Raw genomic sequence first — 15,577 nt, forward strand, 5'->3', positions numbered from 1 at the left:
TTGTTTTAATGAAAAACAATCATTTTGACCTTGCACATAAAAAGATACTCCCATCAAATACTGTAGGAATACAGTATTTGCATCTTTCAGATTGTTTAGATTTCAGTCCATCAAAGAAATTAATTCAATTTATTGCTATTTTTGTAGCTTTATAGATAGTTTATGATCTAACATGACCACAGTCATACATTTAATTAGGTTAGAGAACCCTGGCCTTTTCCTTTTTCTGAAAAGTAAACAGCAAAAGTGAAACATGTACTACTTCTTACCACTGTATAAACTTCCCTGACCATGGAAGTATTTGTCTTCCTTCCCTTAAACAAAGCTTTAGCATTTAAATTTATTGGTGTTCTTCTTCTTAAAAAATTGTTAATGTAAATTTCTGACCATTTTATAGATCCTGACATTAAACTATCAATGTAAATAAACATTTTATTTGCATAGATTTAATATTAAAATAAATATGATTACAGTCTTGGACACTGGATTATTATATCGGTGTACTGCTCGTTATCAGTGTCCTTCTGTATGTGCTAGTTACCAGTATTCTGTGGATTTAACAGATTACACATGTAAAACCATTTTTCCTTGAGAAAATCATTGCAAGGTGCTGTGTCTCAAGTGGACCTAGGTACCAAATTTGGATGCTAGTCTTTGAGTGAGCACTTAATTCTTTTTGCAGTTTCCCAGTTGTGTAAATAATCAAGCTAAAATGAGTCTCACGGTAGTAAACATGTTTCACAGAAGTAATAATTAATTAAAATTTTATGACAGAAGTACATATTATAATGTATTTAATTATATTAATTGTCCTTAAAATACATCATCATACTGTACTGTATAACTCTAATATGGGGTGAGAACACTGGAATTTATTCAGTGCAAATTGGTGGAACGTTATTTCCATTCAGAATTGCCAGGTACAGCAGCCAAGTTCAATTTTCCTCAGCTGTCCTAAATCTTAATCCTACCTGATATAATTTCCTACATTTTTAAAAATGATCAATACTATACATTAGCTTCTTCTCTCCTTCACATTCATGTTTTGAAGAGTTTGTTGCTTCACCAAGCAGGTTAAGCCAAAATTACTATGACTTAACATTTTACAAACATTTTTGTAACACACTTAATTCTGGGATGTTGTTACTCCTCGTGAATGGCTTTCTGTCTATTTGAATAAGAACGGTTAATCTCCTACAATGTTTCCTCTTAGACTGAGGTGAGAGGTAATATTTATGGGATCAAAAGAAAACAACAAATGCCCAAATGGCTTTTTCTCCAATACAAGGAAACACTGTTATTCTTTTTTCAAAGACCAATATATCAAAGCTGTTCACATTCAGCATTTGTACTGTAGCAGTCTTCATGGCATAATATTGGAGTTCAAAAAGACTGGGGCATACAGTATCTGTAGGAAGGGTAAGGCGTGGATGTGAGAATGAAAATACGTTAGGAAGGATCTATAAACTCTTGAAATGATCCTTCAGGCTGTACTTTGTTTTCTTATCTTATTTCAGATTGTGTAGATGCCATACCATAGGGAAGGGGCTGATGGCTGGTGTATAGGCTGTTGCCTTGGCTGTTTTTCTATTCTTTGGGCATTGTGAGCAACAGCCCTAAGCTTTGGATGTTTTCCCTCTGCCTGGTAAAGTTAGAAGAGCATTTTCAACACCATGTTTAGCTCGTAATTGTTCCCTTAAAGCACATGGTGAAAAAAAAACACTGAGATCCTCATTCTATTGCATTATACTTTCACACAGAAAAGTCCTGAAACAGACATGTTTACTAAGCCAAAGTTACAGGTAATGGAGATGTTCATGCAAAAAAAGCACAAAACATTAAGAGGAGTCTATTATTAATTTACTTGAGCTCTTATGCTTCTTGATGAATGTGAAGCAATAAAACTACGCAGAGAAAGTCTTTCATGTACCTCAGTCTTAAATGCATGTGAAAGTCTCCCTGACATGCCTTCTCAATCAAGACATGGAAAAAGATCAAAGAAAATAAAACTTGTGACCTCAACCATACATGTAATTTCAGACTCAACAATGAGCACATAAAGCTACAAATAATATTAAGCTCCCTATGGGCTATCTGTTAACACACTACTGTTGTATAGGCTTGACTTTGGTAATCATCACAATAGAATTAGCTGGTAAACTTGAAAGTGGAATGCCGGTTCTTTTAGGATTCGTGGTTTAAGCTACTGTATATCTGCAGTATTTTTCAGAACTGCTGTATTTCTGAGACTTACAGTCTGTTCCTTTGTTTGAAGTGATACTGTATGTAAGAAGTGTTGTCTTTAGCAGTATGTACTGTAGCCTTCAGAAAATACTATAATTGATTAAAATATGAACCAGGCTCATCACGGCAACATTAATGTATGCAACACTGACATCTATTGCATTATTCCTTTACTTCTCTGTTGTGCAATTAAATATTTGTTAAAACTGACATTCATTTTAAAGCTATTTTATCTGTAATACATGAACATTTAATAATACACAATGTGTTTTTATGAGATGATGCAATTATTTGAAATACTTTTTGCAAGTGTACTGTACATGTCAGATGAAATAGACTTTGGTGTCAGAAATTGAAGATCAAATGGATAATATACAGTAGAATTACTTTCCAATCCTGTGGAGCAAAAGAAACATCACAAGGAAATATGCTGTTTTGTTTTCAGTTTGGTAGGATTATCTCCAGAGGCTCATTTGGATTAGAGATTACTGTATCTTGTAACATATGGTATTTTCTTATCAAGTTTCACACAAAAGTCTGATTTAGGCTATCAGTCTGGTCATATTTAAGCTTAAATTGGAGCCATTGTTACATGTACTTTGAAAAGTTATGTAGCTCTCAGCCAGCCAGGCCCTTAAGTGTTGCGATTATAGAGTTTTCTGTTGTTTCTTTGTACTTCCATTTTAGCCTTTTGTAGTATGGATGGTATAGCAATAACTGTTGTAATAAGTATAGGTATAAAATAAACTATAGACTTGGATGGTTCTGTGAATTTGAATGTTACCATACTGCAGTTAGGCTAATGGTATAACCCAAGACTATATCATATCACATCAAAATTAGAATGTTTGTATACAGTATATACCATATACCTGTATTGTATATTTGTACAAGATATTTGTTGTCTGATGTTGTCTGAAGGAAGTTAAGTTCCAATCTTCCATCAGGGGGGTGTGATTTCTCTGAAGCAAAATCAAATAAAATGGTCAAAATGTGTAATTACAGGCATAATTATCCACTGCCAATTTTATTTAGGTGGACCTACAATCAGATCTGGACAAGAAAGTAATCTTTGATGAAATCCAGAAGGACATATTTAGTTTGGGTAGATGAATGAAATTCTTTGAGACTTAACAAAGGAGAGATGACCACTTACTTGCATTACAATACAGGAGGAGGAAGCATAATGTTACCTAGAAGACATTCTTTATACAATCTGTGAATACATTATATTTTAAAAGTTCACTTGCTAATAACTTAAAATAAATATTTAAACAGAGAAAGTGAGGCCATGTGAAATACTGTATATATAGTCAATCTACTTTCAGATTTATTAGTATTTCTTGTCTTCTGTTACGAAGCTCACTGGAATTACGATCTTGGTAGTGGTATTTTTATCTTCAAAACATAAAGAAACACAAATGAAATATTATTCAGGACCATTTCTTTTCTACCAGCTGGGGTTTTACTGCACTTAATTCCATGGAGGGGGTCTTGCTTCAACCCCCAGGATCTCTTTTTTGTTGCTTCAAGGCTTAACCGTGTCCCACCTGGAGTTCATATCATTGCTTGTACTGTAAATCTATAGGCACCTACACAAAGACGTCTTCCAGTGGTACATGTGCGCAGCTCAGAGGTGCATCACTGTTCATTTTAATTTCCCAAAGTATCTGTCAGCCTATTAATAGATGAGTGCTTCATAACTTCAGGCGTATAAGTTGTTAATATTTTATACAGACCCCCTCCTCACAGCATTCTAAACAGTTTATAAGTTACTTTTAAAGTTTCAGACCTGTTTTAAATTCCCTATTCTAACTGGTGGAACTTTTATGTGTTTGTTTTCTTAAAGAAGGCAGAAACAGACTGCAAGAATAACATCATAATTTGATTCAGAAAAATATTTTTTTAACAATTGAATTCCATTTAAAAGAACATTCTGAGGTTTTAAAGAATTCACCTTTAAAAACTTTAAGCTTTAAGACTTAAATAAAACTAATGGTATTTTATGTGAGTAATGCTTGTAGCACACTTAATTTTGTACTTTTGTTCCATTTAACCTTGGTGTATCTACAGTAGTTTAATGATGTATGCATAATATATAGATAGAAAGAGAGATTATTGTGCAGCACTAATCAATTACCTTTTTGCTGTCATGAGAGACTGTTTATAACTGTAGAATTCACATCCACGAAATGTAAAAAATTATGACAATAATCACTGTAGTATGAAATGCTTATGAGTTTATATGTATAAAAGGCACACCGTTTCAATGGTTCCAATCCCATTACAACAACATCATGGTTTAAATCAAGAGTGGGAATGCCATCTTGGAATGTTGCTGACAGGAACGTCACATCATGGAGTCACTAGGGCAACCATGAGACTCGAGTAATGTTGCTATCTGACAGCAAACACTGCATAATCCAGACCCTGTCAATCTTGTAGAGTGACCCAAATACAGCTACAGTTTGTCACATTTTAGAGGGAGTCCCCAAGGGATTCCTACTGCACAGTAGCAACAATGGCTGCAAACACAAGTGAAAGTCATGGAAGTGCTATTAACCTTATTATAATCACCAGGCGCCCATGCTATGCTAACTCTGTGACTCTGATTCACTATGTTGCATATGTACTGGCATATCATATGATCATCATACTGTGGATCTTAGCAAAGGGTGGTGTTTTCTGATAAATTTAAGATTCATATATCATTTGGCAAGAGAAAGTGTGTGAAGGGGACAGCATAAAAAGTTCACAAAGGAGACATTCTTTAGCTGGCAGTGCAGTACTCTGTTGATGATTTTTTATTTACCATTTGGAGGTTTAGACTTTGCAGTAACCCTCCCTAATTTGACAACAACATCATCACACTTAGCTCAAAGATCATTACTGTTGTAATGTAAAATAAGGACTATGTTGTGACACATAATAACAAAAAGTTGTTATTCATACATATATTTTTGTGAAATATCCTGGCATGATTTATGTGTGTGTGCCTACACATTGATTGTAAAAGCTTATTTAAATCTCAAGATATTATGATTTCTGAGTCAAACTAATATTCTCTGTGCATCCTAAAATTATTTTATGAAGGTTTTGTCTAAGAAGACATTAACGCTATAATGATACCCTGTTATCGAGAGGAGTAACCTGTTTGGTGAATACTTGGAGCTATGTGGTGTTACCCAAGTGTGCATACTACCTGCATCAGGAATTCCATTACAGCATATGATTTAATTTTGTTTTCAGTACCAGCTTTCCTTTCATATTAAATGCAGCAATTAGACTCCTTTTGTGAGAGTGTGTGGGGAGATATAAATGATTCTCTTTCTGAGGGGTTGAGCTGCGCATGTCAGAAACGAACTGTTACCATGGCAACAGCAGTCCATTACTGATGGTAACTGGGTATTGGGGGCATGGGGAGAAAAAATAAAGTTGCTGGGGCTTTATTACTTAGACACCTGCTTCTATTGATCTATGATTTTTGATTGAAGCTAAAATATATTTTTCATGAATGGATAATAAGAAATATTAGAACCCAAAAGCAAAAAGAATCGATGTGAGAGAATACTCACTTTAACCCAATCCTACTGTACCTCTGAGAGTTTTAGAGGGGGACAAAAGTGAAGAATAAAGCAGCTGCTAAACAAGAGCTTTCTAAGGTTTTCTTTTGTGCTATGTCTCACTGCCTTCCTATTCCAACAGAAATCCTTTAAAATTCCTCTTCCTCGTAGTTGTCCTGATACTTATTCCTTTAGAATTAGAGAACATGCATGGAGATGTGAAACATGAAACTGTATGAAAACCAAAATGCATGATGGAAAACAATATTTAAGAAAAAAAAAGAAACTAACAAAGTAAAAGCTTGTGCCTGATTGCAATACCAAATGTCTGATTGTGCCTTCCCACTTTTATGCTTGGCTCAGGAACCTTATTCCTGCTATATTAGACAGAAGTCAGAGTTCAGGTGTTTCTCTGTTCTATGTGCTATGTGGTCTGTGTATGTGATATAATACATCTCCTAAGTGTTCATCACCAGTTCCCATATCTTTCCCACAATGCCCATACATTCTGTAAGACAGTTGGGGAAGTCACCTTTAGGGTTTTATTTTTTTCTGACTGCAGGAATATATGTGAAGTGTTTAGATCAGCTCCGCATATACTGTACAGTAACAGTTGTGCTTTTTTGTAATTGATGTGCCCATACACATGATGGAGAAGTGATTTGATTATTTTTGGTGTAATGAAACTGTGTTGTTCTTCCATTTATATGAACCTCCATTTATATATTTTTTAGATTGGACATTGTTCTTTCATTCATGGTCTCGGTTCATTCACAGTTTCCATTCTTAAAGTCACTAAATACTGAATAACTACTAAACCCAGTTTTATGTAAACTGGAATCCATCAGTCTATTTGAAACAGGATGAGTAAGATTAGGTATATGAAGTGCCTGCTTTGCAGTTGGTACTGTAGTACATCTGTATAACCTAAAATAACCCAGTCACATTTGATGACAAATATCAATTTGTCAAGATAGATATATAATCAAGGGGGGAATATAGCACCCATGATCATGATCATAAAGATTAGAATTTGTATTCACAATATAATGTGATACAGTGAGAGGTAGCTGAAGGTAAACTGTAACCTGGTTATATATCAGTGTGCTCTAACTGTATTTCCTTTCAACCACTGGATAGGTTGTAATAAAACAGACTCCCTGCACTCTCATTCTCTCGTTGAATTATTTATGAATCAAGGTCTCCTTACCTGTACTCGATGCTCAAGATGAACAATTTAATAAGCTGTGACCTTCCTCATTGTGTGAACTTAGGCCACGCTGTTCTTTCAGGTCCCTAAGATGCATAACTTCCAGAAGCAACATTAAATGACTGCTCTACATAGGCAGCAATGCTTTACCTGAGTTCATCAGGGGTCAAAACTGTTCCCATTTCTGCCTCCAAAATTTGCAGAGGGAACATAGAAGCTACAGTAGCATAAGCTAGCAAAATGTCTCACAGACATACTGTACATGACATAACTTTATATACCTATTTATAAATACCAGACACCAATTATACAACAGAGATTTTAAAAACTCACACTAAGCCAAGAAAATTCTCTTTGACCCTTGGTAATGGGTACACACTTCCTACATTGATTAAAACATGAAAATATAGTTCTACCTGAACTATATAGGTTTGGCTACACTATTAGCTAAATAGAACTAAATGGAACTGATGGTCCTTCTGGTTGAAAAGCTCTTAAAAAAGCCATAGTGTTTTAAAAAGGACTTTAAATGCAGTATATAACTTTAAGTGACAAGCGTTTTACAAAACATTTAAGAACATAAAGACATAAGAAGATTTACAGTACAAAGGAGGCCATTTGTCTCTTCTAGCCAGTTTGCTACTGTAGATACTGTAGTGTTTAATTGATCCAAGGATCCCATCCATGTTTCTTGAAAGAAGCCTGGGTATCGGCTTTTACAACATGGATGTACAGTGTAGCTTGTTGCATTCTCCCAAAAACCTTTGGGTAAAAAAATGCCTGTTGTTCTCTGTTTTAAATGTACTTCCATGTATTTCCATATACAGTATGCCCTCTGATTCATATCTCACTCTTCATTCTGAAAAAATCTGCTGGATTGATTTTTTGTGAATTTGGAATAATTTTATTAGGTTCCTACATAATCTTCTTTGTTCAAGACTATAAGGTTTCTATTACTTCTGCCTGTCAGTGTAGGACATCCCTTAAAGATGTACTGCACTAGACTCATTCCAGAACAGCAATTTCTATAATAAGGTAACCAAAATTAAACACAATATTCTAATTGAGGAATTACTGATATCCTAATCAATTTTAACACAACATTCATTTAATACATTTCTACAATTCTACTTGAACTATATAGCTTTTGCTTGTTAATTGCTTCCCCACATTACCACATAAGATGTAAATGATGCGTTATCATAAACACCTAAATCTTTTTCATACGTAGCCAGTTGAACAGTTGAAAAGTTGTATCTCAGTCTGCCTTATAGAAATTTTAAACTATTGCTTTAAATCAACCCGTATAGTGTCAAAACATTCTTTGAAGCACACCATATTATGATCACAGTTCTCTGTTATACCACCTGTTTGTCACAGTTTCTTTTGATTCTTTGATTGTTTAATAAAAGAAGATCTATGTAGCAATTTTCTCTTACAGATGCTTTGACAAACTAGGATAGAAAACAGTCACTGACCTTACCGTACCTGCCGTTTCAGTTTCTGCTGCTGATATTCCCATAGCTCTTTCCCAGTCTATGGCAGGGAAATTGAAGTCTCCCATTAGAAATACTTTATCTTTTATGATAGAATTCTTAATTTCATTATACAGAGTTGTTATATTCAACAGCTGCATTTGGTAATCTTTAGCATATTCCTAACGTCTTTGGAATGTATTGGAGTTGCTATATCTCTGATTCCTCTATCTTAAGTTTCTGAAATGTAATATTCATTTATACTGTACAGTATGTATGTAATACATCTGTTCCTCTTCCATTATTCCCATCTCTCTGGAACAATATGTATTCAATAATGTTACATTGTTCAATGTTACAGTGTGAATTATTTTTGGTATCTGTTTTTTCATCCATCCATTTTCTAGCTGCCTCTTCCAATTCAAGGTCATGGGGGAGCTGGAACCTATCCCAGTAATCAACGGGTGCAAGGTAAGGTACACCATGGGCAGCATGCTAATCTAGCAGAGGGCACAACACTTACTTACACCAGGGCCAGATTTCCCAGAAGCCAATTAACCTGCCAGTAGGTTTTTGGATCATGGGTGGAAATTGGAACACCTGCAAGAAAGAAAGAACACGTGGAGAACATACAAACTCCATGCAGTCTTTGTGTCACGATTATAGCTCCCCCTCCTTAAGGGCGCTCCAGCCCTTTAACTTGAGACTTTATTCTGTGCACCTGTTTCCTTTTCCCAGCCCACCTTAAAAGCCAGGCGCTGACGCTCATCCAGGCTCTGCATCTGATTTCCGTATCGTGCGAGTCCGGGACCTGGAAGCGCCTGGTCCCATTAAGGTTTTAATCTCGGTTCCCGTTCCTGTTCCCTGTCCGCCGGTTCCGACCCGGCCTTCGTGTTTTAATTCCGTGTTTTGATGGATCTCCTGGTTTTGGACTTACCTTTGTGTTTTGGATACTCTCTAAGGACTACTCTTTTGGACTGTTCCCCTCGGCCACACCTCCCCCGTGCACCAGCGCACCTTGGACACGCCCCCCTGTCTTCAGCTCCGTATTCCTGCATGATGTTTCTCTAGTGTTTCCCCACTTCGTCGGATTGTGTCGTCCACATAGGGTCCGGAAAGAACTGTTCGTTACACTGTGTTTCCAGTAAAATCATAATTGCCTGCTAATGTGGTAGGTTCTGACTTGATTCTATTTTTTCCTTGAATTTCTCTTAGACTTTACACCCCATGTAACTTCCGTTTCTATTTTTGTCTCCCCCTTTCATCTCTAGTTGAAATGTTTTTGGATTTCTTTGTGATTTTTGCACCAAGACTACTGGTGCCCTTCTCATTTAGGTGTAATTGTTCTTCTACAGATGGTACTTTATGTATCAGCTTTCTGTGCCATTGGAAACCTTTTCATTGGAAAGGCCATGTCTTAATCCATATGTTGTCTGATGGATTTACATTTGTAGTTGTTCACCTTTGCCAGAACCAAGTATGATTCCTGAAAAAAATGTCTTGTTAGTCCTGTTTTGCAATTTCTTGTGAATTTCTTCTTCCAACATAATTTGTGCCAACAACAGGGACACTGTTTACCCTAGCTAGGAGCCTGTCAGATCTATGAACACTAGCATATCTGATTCCAGGTCGTGGAGTGGGACAAATTTGTTTGGTGAGTCTCTCAGCTCATTTCTCCATACTGTTTCTTTGGCAATTTAGGGGGCACACTCCCCTAATTTGTTTGTATTTGTTAGGTGTTACCAAACATTTACTGGAGGAGTACATAAAAAGTTGTTTGATATCCTTTTTCTCCCATTTGTTTTCAAAACCGACTAATTTTTCTGGCAAAAAGGCCCCATTTTACTCTTGTAAACCCTTTTGTCTTGAACAGCAAGAGTGTGCCATCCTTTTGTGAAATGAAACAGACTTACAATTGGGAATAGAATGTTCCATAATGAATGCCATGTTTACACTTGTGATTTGCAATTTTCTGTTTGCTTTTGTTGAATCACCAAAAGAACAAAAATAACCTGCTACATAAAAGTGTTTTCTCCCATTTAATCACACATGCCACTCTTTTTCTCAAACACAAGATACAGCAAAAAAGGCAAGATTAGATTTTCTGTAGCAAGACTATGGTGGCAGGGGGTGCTATTAATTACACAGGGACTAGCTTACATAGGCTCCTTTTATTTATCAAAGCTACAAATAAACTATAAGATACAAAAGGGGATTGAGAATATAATAGGATTTAGAATCTGGTAATGAACAATTTTGTCACAAGTATTTTAATCCATTAACAGAGAAAAAAATAAATTAGAATACATCTACAATTCATTTAAGCTTTCTTGGTAGATACAGTAATTAACTTGCACTACTCTGCTGCACCCGTCTTGCGACTGAAGTTATTTATGGGGAAGACTGTGATTCCTTTGTAAAACATACAGTAAGCATAGTTAAGTGTAGTCAAGCATGATGACATAAAAGTGAATGAAAGCATGTGAAATTCCCCATTGCTGAGAAATCTGACCTCCCATAATAAATATTTTAGGAACAAGACTGCAAAAATTGGGTTTTATAAACTTGCATTACATGAACTTATTCTTTCTGCATTAATACCCATTTTTCTATTGTTGTAGCTTTTTGTAGAGTTTGTTTGGTCATCTCTACAATTTGAATAAATTCTAACATTTGTTTCTGGGGAGAGGTAATGGAAATGCAAACTGATGGAGTATGGTTTATAAAAAGAATAGCATAGAGATGGAATGAAATGAATCTAAGAGCAGAGTTGCATTTGTCACAGGTAGACCACTATCATGTCACAACATGAAAGAGAAGAAAATGTTTTCGGCTTATCTTGGATTTTCAAGAACTAACTGGAAGAAGTAAAAGTCAATTGTCCACCTCTCATTTGCTACCTATCATGCATTTCTACTTATTGTATTTAGTTTTTACAACAGAATAGCATATATTATTGTGGTCTCAGTCTTCTGCAAACTGGATTTTGAGAACTTCCATCTTGCTCCTTGGTGGTTATTGGAGATTTCACTGCCAATTCTTTTAGTGTTTTTACTGACAATTCGAATAATATTTATGTGATTAACTAGAGATATTTTTTCTTGTTTGATCCAGTATTTGGTTAACTGGTAGTTATTCCTATGATTTCTTTGATCTTCAGTACATTCCAAATTTCTGAATTCTCTTTTCTTTTAAACATAATGTTCTTCATTAGTCTTCATTTTGACTATTGGGTATGGATTCTAAAGTCAAAGTGAGACATAGTGTTCAACCAGCTCTCTTATGGGCCTAATTGCCAAACAGCAAACACTTGACAAAAAGAGACACCTGTCAGTCAATTATTCTCATACTTTTGTTCCTTTAAAATAAAGAGGTTCCACAATATTGATTTCTTTAATTGACTCCAGACGTTTTAATTAAAATTTGTAGGAGTTGCACTTATGTCATTACTTCGTATGAACTTCCTTTAGTTCTTAGTGAAACTCTTAATTTAGGCTTCATTGTTTCATTACTTTAGGAGGGTGCTATACTGTACCTGTTGGCTATATTGGTGAACGGGATTATAATTTTATTATTGTTAGAAATCACTTTGGACATAACTCTACCCTATAGTAAGGAGACTTTTTATCTTTCATTTGCATGTAGAGTATGTATTTAGTTTTCTTCAAATTCAGAGCACTTTAATTCACAGTGCATCGCAATAGTTTGTATTCAGCTGGCCCAAGAACTTAGATACTGAATTGTAAGAAAAGAACATGAATATGTGTGCTAAACAATGCAGGCCTATATTTTACAAGAAATTCAAAAGCCAATTGCTCTAGATCTGTGCTTGAATTATAATGATGCAAAGTTATATTACCTTTGTATGTTTTCTACTTAATAAATGCACATGTATTGCCTTATTGAACTGTAAGAGCACATTTAAGATAAAATATTGATTCATTTTGTGTTGTGGCCAATAAAATATATAGTATGTGGGCATTGTGACTGGCAGCAGTGTTCCCCAGGGGAAATTCTGCTGAATGTTTCTACACTGTACTGCTCAAATTAAGCAGCATTATCATCTTGTTTATTCTGTCTACCTAATGTGAGCCCCACTACTTCTAACTGAAAAAGATTTACTAGACATCTTGTGTCAAACCACCTCCAACTCTTATAAGATAAATAAGCTAAAATGCACCATTTTTAAATAATACTGTATTTAAAAAAAACCCACAAGATAGAATATGGGTTTAAAACAATGTGAGACAATTACAAAGAGGAAAAAAATAAAACTCCCCAGGGACAGTTTGCTGTTGGTGCTTTGACAAGCAAGACTAGTTTTTGAATATTAATAGAAATTAGGGAAAGATTAAGCAGGAAATTATTTAAAGTGCTCAAGCAAACTTCACCTATCAGGCTTAATGGGAAATTAGATTTTGTTTCTTATTAAATATTAAAGCAGGGCCAACAGGAATGTTTTAATAGTATGTCAAGTGAAAAATGCAAGGAGAAGAGTTGTTTTCCTTAAATATGTAAAAAGTTTTTATGGGATGACTTTGATTAACAACATACCAGCTGATAGTCTAAAGGCTAGAATTCAAGTACATTCAGGGAATGGACAAGGACGTTTTGGCTTCTTATGTTATAAAATAAATTTGTTATCCTTACTAATTCGTAGTCTTCTCTATAGAAAAAAAAAGCATCCAGCAAAAATAAATGACAGCACCATGCTAACTGCTTTTTGAGACATAATACAAAAATGGCTTTCTCTGTTGTGCTTGTCCAGTTGCTAGTAGCTTATCAAGTCACTTCTTAAAATACCCTATTGAAACACCATCCAGAACATTGGTAAGTAGCTTGCTCTGTACTCCCTAATTTCTATGTACAGTACATGGGTGTTCCTTTTCTAAGTATTAACCTGTCCGAATTTTTAGATTTCATTATTTAAGTGAGTACTATAATTACTATTAATAATAATATTTTTGTAGAGGATAGGTGTGTATGATGTTTAATTAGGGAACTTAATCATTAATCACCTTCTCCTGTTTGCAATTAAAGCTACCTCCACTTTGAAAGTAACACTAGAGTGCTTACTAGAAAAGATAGATTTACTATCAACAAAGATATAATTAAAAGCAATAATATAAATGCCTCATTTTTAATGCAGCTTAAAATATTGTATTGTTTCGCAGTGTGCTGAGCAGTTGACAGGTCCAGTAATTGCACAGCCACTCCTGGAGAGATACATCAGCTCAGAAAGAAGGCTGTATGTGAAATCATTACAATTGAAGTGTCTTAATTTGGAAATGTAAAAGAAATGTCAGTTAATTAGCAATGTAACATACTATTATAAATATAAAAACACTTTTCTTCTACCTTAGTTGTAACATGAGTGTAAATTCAATACTCATTTATTTTGCAGGTTTTTGTGCTCCCAAAATTCACAACCAGAATTAGCTTTGTTTTTCGACAACGTTAAAAGAGAATTTTGTGTCACCTGCGTTCTCCCTATTTTGTTTTTTTACTAGGTAGGGGATTCATTATGCTTGTCATTTGCTGTTGATATTTCTTTTTATAGTACATGCCTTTCTAATTTACTGTTCTAGCAAAAATAGCACCTGGAAGGACATGTCAAGTGAAGTGAAAGGAATAGCAAGAAAAATTGAATAATTGGAGTGTCATCGTTAGACTGTAGTGCTTCACTTGTGGCCGTAGTCGGTAACTTCTTGGAGGTACAGCAGAAAACCAAAATTCTCAATTTTCGCAGGAAAATATTTATTTATTCTTAACATATTGTAACTATTTTTAGTATACATTTTTTGGAATTTAGAAGCCAACAGCACAGCACACCTTAATATTTATGTTTTGTTGTGCTGTTATGGGGTCTGGTATTCTTAGCTACTGTAGATGATATACTGTAAAGTTTGCAGTTCCCTGCAATTCATTAATAGTTTTTGTAAACGACACAAGTAGTGGCCTATGAGTGTTAACATTCTGCCACTGTTGTTACATACTTTTACACTTTACTAGTTTGGTACAACATCTGAAACACATGATTGTGTATTTCAATATTTGAATATATTCTTTACATTAGCATACTGATAAACAGCATTCCATTAACAGTGATAAAAATCACATTTATGAATTCCTGAGTATCTGTATGTGTCAGTTTATATCACATACATTTGCTCATAAATGACAATTTTTCAAAGAATAATGAAAACTGACACTGTATTCCACTAACCTCCGGTCTAGTGGGAAGTGCTAAATATCATTTTCATTGCCTTATTTATTTTAAGTATTTTGATTTCTTACATTTCTTATGGCATTAACACCTCTGAGGCTGTTGATTCCTGACATTCATTTGTCAACCTTTCACTCCTACCTGCCAATTAAAAAAAAGTTTGGAGAATCCATTAAGGAAAACTAGACTCTAACAAGCAATTTTAAGCCACAAGTTTTGGTTTTCATAAAATAAGTACTCCACACAACATACAATTGCTGTATTTCACTTTTTGTTATGGTCTAATATGATCTAAAACCATGTTACTGGTTTAACTGACACATCTAAGTCTTTACTTAGATGTCTTTACTTAGACTCTACATATGTCATACATCTTCTTTGCACATACAGTAATCATACACTTCATACAGTTTTAAGCACATTTAGCATGAATATAGACAACTCATGTTTTCTTGAAAATAATTTAAAAAAACTAAGATAACATAGAAGCTTTTTTAATGGATTTGACATTAAATTAGCTATAAGGAACCTGAGAAAATATAATTTTCTTGTTGCTGTAATTGGTGCTGATGGACCAGGACTCTTCCCACTGGTCCTCAGCTAATATCCCCAGAATTGTGACCAGAAACAACGTGCTGTAGCAGGTTTTGTCCTTTGGATGAGATATTAAACTGAGGTTTTGATTGCTAAAATAGTTAATTGCAGTGTCTTGGTTCAATTATGTTCTAAATTACACTATCCGGAATACCAAAATTTCCTCTTAAATTCAATTCTTTCTCACTTCTCTACCTGGTTTTCTGGCACATAATGGCTGCAGTTTGTCATCCACATAAGTGCTTGGTTGAAGTGGGTCCCCTTT

General features: G+C 34.8%; 1 long non-coding RNA gene across 1 annotated transcript; it reads left to right on the forward strand.

Annotated features, from left to right (window-relative positions):
• Positions 1 to 1,918: 1,918 nt before the first annotated feature.
• LOC138241741 (uncharacterized) lies at positions 1,919 to 9,284 on the forward strand. Its single transcript, XR_011191007.1, has 3 exons — positions 1,919 to 2,030; positions 8,900 to 8,963; positions 9,231 to 9,284. It is a non-coding gene; the product is annotated as an uncharacterized lncRNA (long non-coding RNA).
• Positions 9,285 to 15,577: the final 6,293 nt, after the last annotated feature.

Source organism: Lepisosteus oculatus, chromosome 11 (assembly GCF_040954835.1).
Source record: "Lepisosteus oculatus isolate fLepOcu1 chromosome 11, fLepOcu1.hap2, whole genome shotgun sequence".
Taxonomy (NCBI): Eukaryota; Metazoa; Chordata; class Actinopteri; order Semionotiformes; family Lepisosteidae; genus Lepisosteus; species Lepisosteus oculatus.